Here is a 10,092-nt window from a genome sequence, read left to right as displayed (position 1 = left end):
CTGCTGGGCCACAGACAGGGGTGGGAAGTCAGGGCTTTGTACCCTATACAATCACAGCCGCTCTTCTGGATAAAGGGGCAAACAAAGGGGCCTTCGGAAGTGGCCACGCTGTTCAGCACCCGGGGAGGCCCCAGGAAGCCAGCTCTCACTTGCTGCCCACCCAGGCATCCTCCTACCCACCCCCCACTGCCCCACCAAGGGGCCAGCTGGGCCCCAGCCACCCACAGCCTGGGCAGCTGTGCTGGGAGTTAATCAAAGCTGAGGGAACACCCCCTCCCACTGGCCAGGGGGCCCAGAAAGTACCAGAAGAGCTCCCACCAGGGGCGCATGGGGGAGCTAAAGTGCTGCCTTCTTACTTTCCAGGACTGCAACTGGAACTGGTGACTGATGAGAGTGGGCTTCAGAAAGGCCTTCAAATCTCTGGTGAGTGATGGACCCCCTAAGGGGTGGCTGGTTTGCAAACAGGGGGCAGTTCCAGGAGGCTTAGAAAGAGCTCCTTTTCTGAACCACCCCCCGCCCCCATCACATCCACAAGAGCCATGTCATTAGCCAACTGAGCTGTCAGATGGGAATCTCACCCTGGGGACAGGGGACTATGGGAAGCACTCTGAAAGTGTCTGGACACGGAAGTCAGCATGCCTGGGCTCTGTGGCTCTGGCTCTGTGATCTTAACAGGCTTTGTAATTCACTGAGCCACAGTTTCTCCACCTCTAAATAGCACTTGTCCAGAAATAGTGTTTGTAGGATAGAGTGTGCATTACATGAGATGATGGGTATCAGGCCCTGACACATAGGATATGCTCTATAAAGGGCAACTAAATTTCTCAGGTCCTATTTGATGTGGAATGATCATTAATTCTAAATTAGTGGTATCCAAAAATAGGGCTCAGACGAAGGCTTCCAGTGACCTTAGTAACAAACGTCGTGTGTTGGGGTAAAGCGACAGGCAATAAGGACTCCTTTTATAGTATCCACCTGGCCTTTTTAAAAGTAAATTTTATTTTTTAGGAATAACTTTAGACGTATAGAAAAATTGCAGGTAGTGCGGAGTTCCCATTTCCCCAAACATTAACATCTTATATGACCATGGTACCTTCGTCAACAATAGGAAGTTAACATTCCTACAATACCATAAACTAAAGTGCACACTTATTTGCACTGCACCCATTTTCCCACTAATGTTCTTTGTTCCAGGGTCCAGTCCACATTGCCTTTAGCCACCTGTTTTTTAATGGATGAAAAATGGAAGTGTCACTCTTCATCAAATTCACTTACTCCTCAAAGGCAGAGCTCCCTGTCTCCACTGTGGGCACAGGATCCGAACAACCTGTCCTGTTGATGCTTCAGAGTCTCTCCAACTGGGTGTGGATTTCCTGAACTCATGAGTGCACACAGGGCTGCCCTTAGCAGAGCTCTGCGTTCATGAAGGGTTTTGGTGACTCCTTGCTAGCTTGGAATTCTGCAGGGAGAATTTCAGAGCTGTGCGGGACCACACAGATGTGAATTGGGACCCCAGGGGCATCTGAGAGGCCCTGTGTCCTGGCTGCTTGGTGCCCGCAGACACCTTAGCCCCAAGTCAGGCCATCCTATAGCTCAGAGGGTGATTCTGAATCCAGGACTCTTTCTCCTCACCCCTTGAGCACTTGAATGAGAACCAGAAGGCATCCAGCCCATCCCCTAAGCCCACTCCTGCCACTTCTCCCTTAGATTTGGGTCTTGGTGCCTAATGGTGGGCACCACTGAATCCCAGCATACCCTGGGAGCAGGGGGTCCACTGGGCCCCCAAGAGTAGAGGGGGGAAGGCCCATTGGCTCCAGTGAGGACAGGACAATGCCCCCTTTTTCTGGCAGCTGGGCGAGCCTGCCAGGCCCTGAGCTTCTGAATGCCCATTGGAGCCAGACACTGGACTCTGTTTCCCAGGCAGCCCCATGCCAGGCCTGCCCCCACCCAGAGAGAAGGAGCCTTTCTTCCCTGCTGGCCAAAGCCAAGGCTCCCAAAAGAGCGTCAGCAGCAAGGGAGGCTGACCTTTGTTCAGGAAGCTGAGGCTTCCCACTACCCGCCCCCCCGCTTGGGAACCTCAGAACTGGAAAGGGAAGTGTGCCCCCCACCCTTTGTGAGTCGGGCCTGCTCCCCCCTGACTCTGAAGCTACAGGATTCCCAGTCCACTTGGCTCACTGCCTCTAGCCCCCATCCACCCCCTACCTATTCATCAACTGCTCTGAAGACCTCTCACAAGGCGCATCTTGTTGGCCTTGAAAGGGGCTTGCATTGAAGCCTGCTTAGCACTGTGTTTAGAGGGAGGGAGAGATTCCAACTGGAATTACTGTGCCTACTTTAAACTCAGACCCAGACAGGTGACTGATGAGCCCAAGGGAGGGGCTTGGATCAGGTCTCCAGACACAGGATTGGAGTCCTATGTAGCTCCTGGGTCATTTGCTCAAAGGACTATGCCCCTAGCTCCATATAAGCATTGAACCGAGGTGACCTCAGGAGGGCTTGGTCACTGCTGGTGTTGTTTGGAGTCCATGGATGGGCAAGTGCAGGGCTAGCTGGGACTTTAGAAGGACTAGAAGTCACTAGGAAGACAGCCTGAGACAAAATGTCAGAGACATTTTGGCGTGGCTTTCAGGAAAGGCAGGCTGTGGGGTGCCCTCCTTCATCAGTCCAGCCCTGGGGGAACACTAAGCCAGAAAACTGGGGGCAGCAACACCCCTCCCTACGAGCCCATCCACTGTGGCACCCCCACCCACACCCCCAGGCCAAAGAGAAGGAATAGAGGTGGAGATAGTTGCCACGTGCCTACCACACACACCATACGCATGCAGAGACACTAAGACCCCGCCACCAGCAGAACCATGGAGACACAAAGACAAGCAGCCACAACCAAGCATACAGCAGATAACAGTCGTTGGATCCTCATCGAAGGCACTGTGATGGGTGTCTGGTCATCTCATTGTAGACAGACACACAAATATACACACAAAGAGACATAAACAGAGAGAGACACACACAAACACTGGAAACCCAAAGACAAACACCTCACAGACTCAGACACAAAAAAAGGGACAAACGTACCTTGGACCGACAAAGATAAACACACAAATGGTGTCCCAAAGGATCCAGCCTGGAGGCAGGCAAGTACCTTGTCTGTGGGGAACTTGAAAACAATAATAAAACACACCTTCAGTCTGCTTTTTTATCACCTTGCACTGGCAATTCTTTAACCATGTCACTGATGAGATATTTCTTCCCCTTCACAAATTACTTTGTTAATTATAACCTGTTGGGGTTTTTATCCAGATTATTTTTATTGTGGTAAAATATACATAAAATTTACCATTTTAACCATTTTTCTATTGTTTTCACTGTGACTGTTTTAACCATTTTTAAGCATATAGTTCAATGGTGTTAAGCACGTTCACAATGTTGTATAACCATGACTGCTATCTATTTCCAGAACTTTTTCATCATCCCAGTCACAAACCTTGTACCCATTAAACGATAACTTCCATTCCCCCTCCCCAGCCCCTGGTAACCTCTTTCTACTGTCTGTTTCTATGAATTTGCCTAGCCTATGTTTCATATAACATGTGTCCTCTTGTATCTCAACCTGTTGGCTTTAATAATAAATATGTAGACTTCAAGTCAGCACATTTTTATTACTTATCCTTTAATTAACTCTGTATTCTACATGGATGTTAATCCCAGCAACTCCTAGCTCCTCACGGTTGACCCCTTATACAGATTCTGGTGTTTGGAATTCACTGAGTGTTTTCAGGTGCAGTTTGTGTCTCAAGCCCTAGCTCTGTAATAGTGAACTTGTAGAAACAGAACTTAAATCCTTATTTTTTTTTGTATTTAAAATTTAAAACAGTGAATCAGAACTTGAGTTGTGAGGCCATAATAGTTTTGTTAGGAAAGTGCAAATTTTAGATTATATGGGAAATATTTTACTAAATTTAAACAGTTTGTTTAGAATTAAAATTTCTTCTTTTTAAGTCATTAGTCTTTTATTCTTATTTAATTCTAATGTAATCGTATTCATTACTGGGACAGACCTATATGTAGGTATATATTCCCCCGTTTTAAAATTATGTAATTTAAAAGTATGTATCCATTTTTTCCTTTTTTGTACTATGATTATTGAATTTTTAATTTCATTTGGTTTTGAAATGGCATGAGTTTATATACAAAATTCAATAAAAGAAAATTCTGGCTGCCTGCCATGTATTTGTTATTCATTTCATTATTATTACTGCCAGTAATTTTATCTTGTAGAAGTGGTGTTAAGTATCTGCTCAGGATATATGTTAGCTACGCCCTGAAACACAGTCCAACTCTCTCTCTCTCTCTCTCCTAACTGCCCAAAGCCAATGATCATGGGGGGTGGATAGAGGACAGCAGTCCGAGTGATGGAAAAGTGGGTCACTGCCCACAGGACTCTGCCCACGTTGGGCGCCGTTGGGCACAGTACGATCTGGAATGATTGGCCGGGAGACCGGCTCCGGCTCGGACCCCAGGGGATGTCTGGAGCCAGGGGAACCCTCGCCCCTAGTCCCAAGGTCCCTTCCCTGCTGCCTGCTGCACTTCCGAGGTCTACCACGAGGTGCCGCTGTAGCAAAGTGATCCTCGCCTATCGGCCCCTTCCGAACCCACTGGGCGATGTTTGCGGAAGGTGCGCCGTCTCTGTGCCAGGCACCGTGCCCCGCCCTGGGGATTCCAGGTACAGCATCTTGTCCCGGAGCATTGCACAGTCTAGCGCAGGAGACCCACAAGGAAGCAGAGAGTGACAGTGGCCATTGGCGGGCGCTGAATGCTCACACAGAACGGAGGAACACGCGTGCAGAGCTAGGGAAGCTGAGCTCTGAGTAACAGGAGGAGCCAGGAGCAGGGGAAGGGTGCTCCGAGCCGAGGCAGAGGTGAGCTCAGGCCTGGAGGTGAGCAAGGACGTTGGGGAGCGGTCAAAAAAGGGGTTGATCGTGGAGGTCCTTTAGTCCCAGCCTAAAGAGTGGGCTTTGCGATGCTGGACACCAGGGAGCCACACAAAGGTCCGGGTGAAGGTACACTTAGAAAAGTACTGTGCTGTCATTTGTGTTTAAAAAAAAAAAAAAAAGGAAGAGGGCTGCAAAAATAAAGAATATGTATACGCACTCCCCTGAGTATTCACAGAATTTATCTGGAAGACACATAACAATGATAGACATTAGTTTCCTCTGGGGGTAGGACTGGTAACTGGGCACAGGGTGGGAAGGAAACTTGCACTGTGCATTTTGTTCACACTGAATTTTGAACCATGTGAATGAATCACCTTTCAGAAAAATAAACAAAAACTATTAAATTGAAAATTATAAGGTCTTTATAATTGAAAAAAGAGAAATTAAGATCACTTTGTCTGCGTTGTGTAGGATGAATTGGAGAGACAGAGACTGGGGGTGGGGAGACCTGCAGGAGACTGTGGCACTGGTCCTCAGGTTGCCCACATGGGCCAGGCTGAGGGTATGGGGGTGGGAGCCAGCACAGAGCTAGGGAGCACAGGGCTAGGGGTTTCCTCTCTGGTGACAGGCACGGGGTTCAGCTTATTCATTTTTCTGTGGCTACAAAAATACAAGAGGCATGAAAACAAAAGTATTGCTTTTTAAAAGAAAACTGCAACATCCAAATGAGCAAATGTTTAATCAGATGTCTATAGAATGGAACTGGTGCCAACCAGCTAATTGCCACATAGCTCATAGAGTAAATTATATTCCATGTGAGTGCATGTTAATAGGTTTGATATGTTGAGGGAAGGGATGCCTGATGGGCACTCTGTGGGACCTGCCTCCATTCTGTACCTCCAGGGCTGAAGCCAGTCACCAAGGAGGCTTAGAAATCACATCTTAGGCCAGAAGCAAATCTCTAGGGCTGCAGATACTCCCAGACATCCTCACACCATGGCACCTCCCTGCCCAGGTGAAGAGTCTGAGCAGGGGCAGGATGAGGCAGCTCCCAGCAGCGAGGCTCTTTTAAGAGAGGGGCACATGGAGAAACAGGGGTGGAATATCTGCAGTGAAAGGGAACCTTGAGACCATGATGTACTCTGGGCTCCCAGAGGAACCGTTCCATGAAAGTGGATCTGACTGTTCCTCTTCCCATGTGAGGGCTTTCAGCAGGACCCCATCCCTGACCAGATTTTAAACCCTCAGCCTGGCCATCAAAGCCACAGCCCCTGCCCACTGCTTCAGCCCCTCTCCTTTTATCCCCCACTTATTCATTCATCCATACACATTCACCAAGTACTGATCACTATGCTGAATGCTGGGCATGACAGCATATCCAAGACCACCCTACGAGCCCCCTGAGGGCCAGGATCACATCTTGTTCAGACCTGAACACTCCCAGCTCCAGAGGCCTGCCAAGTGCTTCAGAGCTCAGTACCTTTGCCTAAAGCCCCTCCACCTTCCCTCCTCTCACTTCCATCCTGGTTCCTCCCTAACTTCTGCAAGCTGGGCTGTACCATTCCTCGACATGCCACCATTGCGGCAGCTATGCAATGTATTATTATTACATGGGCTTGTTTACCTGTCTGACTCCCCCAGCAGACTGTGGGCTCCTCACAGGTAATCCATTGTGGGAAACAGCAACAATTTAAGTGTTCAGCTATAAAGAATTGTTAAATATGTCATGCCCATTTGTACTCTGAAATATTATAAAACTATTAAAAACGATGAGGTAATATTCTAAATCAGCAACTCTCCTTTAGAACTCCAACCTCAGATACAGCAGGTCAGCTTTGTCAGTGGCAATAACCCGAGCGTCCACCAACAGGGTACTAGTTAAATACATTGGAGTCCAGAATTGTATTGAATGCAACTGTTAAAAAAAAAATGAGGCAGGGAGGATATAGCTCAAGTGGTAGAGCACATGCTTAGCATGCAGGAGGTCCTGGATTTAATCCCCAGTACATCCATTAAAAATATTAAACAAACAAAAAAAACCCAAACAAACCTAATGACCAACCCCCGCCCCCTAAAAATAAAACAAATAAATTTTAAGAAAAAGAGACAGCTGTATAAATGCTGCTATGGGACTATCTCCAAGATACACCTTATAGTGAAAAAAGCAAGGCGCAGAATAGTATGCTAACAACGTTAAATGAAACGGTACATGGAAAAAAATGTGTACTTGTATGCACATAGAATGTTACTGGACAGATACAAAAGAAATGATGTCAGTGGCTGCCTCTGGCGTGGGAAAACAAGGGTGGGGAAACCAGGCAGGAAACTTACCTTTTCGGTCTACCCTTTGTACAGCTGGACTATTTTACAATGTGTTTTTTTTAAAAAGTCAGGAAGAAAACACAACATCCTAGAAAAGCATTCGAGATATCTTGTTATGCTGAAGTGATAAATTTAGATTTCAAAATCCTAAGAACAATATGACCCCTATTTTTGTAAAGAAAAATGTACACTGCATCTCAGTGTATAGAAAAGTGTTGCATTATGTGCTATTTTAATTTAGTTTTATTTGACATTCTCCTGATGAAAATTCAAACAGTAGAAAAGGGTATAAACATAAAAATATACATTCCCTTCCCCTTTCCCTCAGTTCCACTCCTTGTAGCCTCTGCTCAGCTTCTTATCTCACCAAAAACGTTAATAGTCGTTTAGTCTAGGGGCAGGGCTGTAGGGGATATTTTCTTTCTGTGCTTTTCTGAAATTTCTAATTTGTCTCAGTAAGTATATATTACTGTGGCTATAATAAAAAATACATTTTAAAGTGCTCTGAATTAAGAGAGTCTTCCTTCCTTCCTTCCTTTCCTCTTTCCTTCCCTCCTTCCTTCCTTCCTTCCCTCCTTCCTTCAACTCCAAAGAAACAGGCTTGGTGCTCTTCCACCACCACTTCCATCCACACCATCCCCTACTCCCCATTCAGTTTAGGAAGAGATTAGGTGGTAGAGGAGACATTTCTAAGTTCCCAGAAAGACTTCCAGTTCCATTTTTCATAAAATCCTATTTCCTCACCTCCTGCTTTACTCTCATCACCTCCACTGCCCCCCCAACCTTTAAACCTCTGCCACCCCGACCCCCTTTCAAATGCAGAGCATTACCAGGAAGAGAAACCTGTTGCCCTACTGAGTCTCTCAAGGGACTGAACCCAGGAATTCTCCTCTGTCTTGTTCTTCTTCACGAGCTCTCTGGAAATGGCTCCGAAACACAGAAAGGGAGAAAGGGAAGCACCCTGAAGAATTCCTCCTTCACAAGATCTTGGGTTAAAAACAATGGCCTTGTTAAAACCGCACCTTAATGAGGCTCCTTCTCAGCCTAATTGTCGCCATGGCAATGACCCTAGTGGCCATATTTAATTAACTTGGAGTCGGAGTCACCAAATGAACTCCTTCAGTAAATTGCCCGCCAGCCCAGGCAGTCACGCGGTCCCTCCTCTGTCCTTTGGCCTCTGGCACAGGTGATGGAGCAGAAAATTCTCAGCTCCAGCTTTCCTTTCTACCTCCTGATTCTCCCTAGCATGGCCAGGGGAGGGGCTCAGACCCATAATACTAATAATAACAACAACAACAATAGAAATAATAATAGCTACTATGCTAAATTCTTTATATACATTATCTCTTATTCTTCACCGTAATCCGATGAGGGATGCACTATTACTACCTACCTTTTTCAGATGAAGAAACTGAGGCACAGAGAGACTAAGCCGGTGAGTAGCAGAGCTGGGATTTACACATAGGCATTCTGGCTCCAGAGCTACCCTCTTAGTCCCTCCACTGGAGATGAGGTTCAGGGTTACCTGCTTCTCTTGAGCACAATAAAGACCTGGAGTTTCCTATCTGTTACTTTCCAGCTGTGTGACCCTGGGTGACTTGGTTCACATCTCTGAGCCTGGTTCCTCATCTAGAACTGGAAGGGTGATTAAAGTGGGTCAGGGGTTGGGGTGGGGACCTGAACAGCCTCATCAGTTCTGTTCAATAATGACTCCTGGCTTCACCAGAACCTTCCTGTTGTCTTCACCCTGGTGTGGTTTCAGAGGCAAGATGGCATGAAGGTTAAGAGATAATAAATGTGATCAACCATGCAAAGCTCTGAGCACAGTGTCTGTCCAAAGTAAATGTTCAGTGAATATTAACTGTTATTATTTTCACTAAGTGAATTAAATGGTCTCAGCTGTCCAGATGTGGAGATGGCCCTGAGAAAGACTTCCTCTAGGATAGAGCTAGCAGTCAGGAATACGGGGAAAAGGAAGCAGTGGAAATGGCCCAGTTGCCACCAGTTTTAGGATAGGTGGGCAAAAGGCTCAGGAAGCTGTGGGAGAACACACTGCAATATCAGAATATAGCTGTGGACCAAAGATGGTAGCCACTATCCTGCCCTGGCCTTGCCCACTGACCATGCTTATATGAGCCTAACCAGATCAGATCAGGAAGTCCAAGTGACAACCACCAAGGCACATTCCAGCCAGAAGGAAACAAGACAGGTTAATAAAAACTTTCTCTTCCACAAGGGACATTCCCTAGAAGTTCCACACAATACTTCTGCTTGCATCCAGTTGGCCAGAACTTAGTCACATGGCCATATTTAGCTCTAAGAGAGGTTGGAAATGCAGTCATCCTTTTGGGCATGCATGGGGAAAGGGAGACAATCCAAGCTTTGCTACAAACCTTCAAGATCTTCTCCACGCAATCCCAGAGTAATATTTCTCAACTGAAACTTTGACCACATCTAAATCCTTCAATGGCTCTCTACTACCTTCAGCATGAGCTATAAATGTATGAGCATGGATTATAAAGCCACGCAGAATCTATCCTCATTGCTTCCCACATACCCTTCATTCTAGCCACACTGGGCCACTGGCCTTCTCTAAATCAGTCATGCTTCCATGACTATGTCTCCGCCCATGCTTGAATGCCATTTTCTCTTGTCTCCATTTAGTTAGAATATTACCTCCTCTCTAGAGCCTTCCTAGGGTCAGAGGGGAAGGGATGACCAGGATAGACAGGAAAGGGTGTGCATTCAGACATGGGCTAGGGAAGGAAGAGGCATTCTGGTATCCTGGGCTAAAGAAAGTCCTGAGCTGGAGAAGCAGCAAATTACATGTGCCAGT

The sequence above is a fragment of the Camelus dromedarius genome, chromosome 29 (genome assembly GCF_036321535.1).
Source record: "Camelus dromedarius isolate mCamDro1 chromosome 29, mCamDro1.pat, whole genome shotgun sequence".
NCBI classification, from domain to species: domain Eukaryota; kingdom Metazoa; phylum Chordata; class Mammalia; order Artiodactyla; family Camelidae; genus Camelus; species Camelus dromedarius.
The sequence above is the reverse complement of the archived record's forward strand: the minus strand, read 5'-3'. Positions refer to the sequence as shown.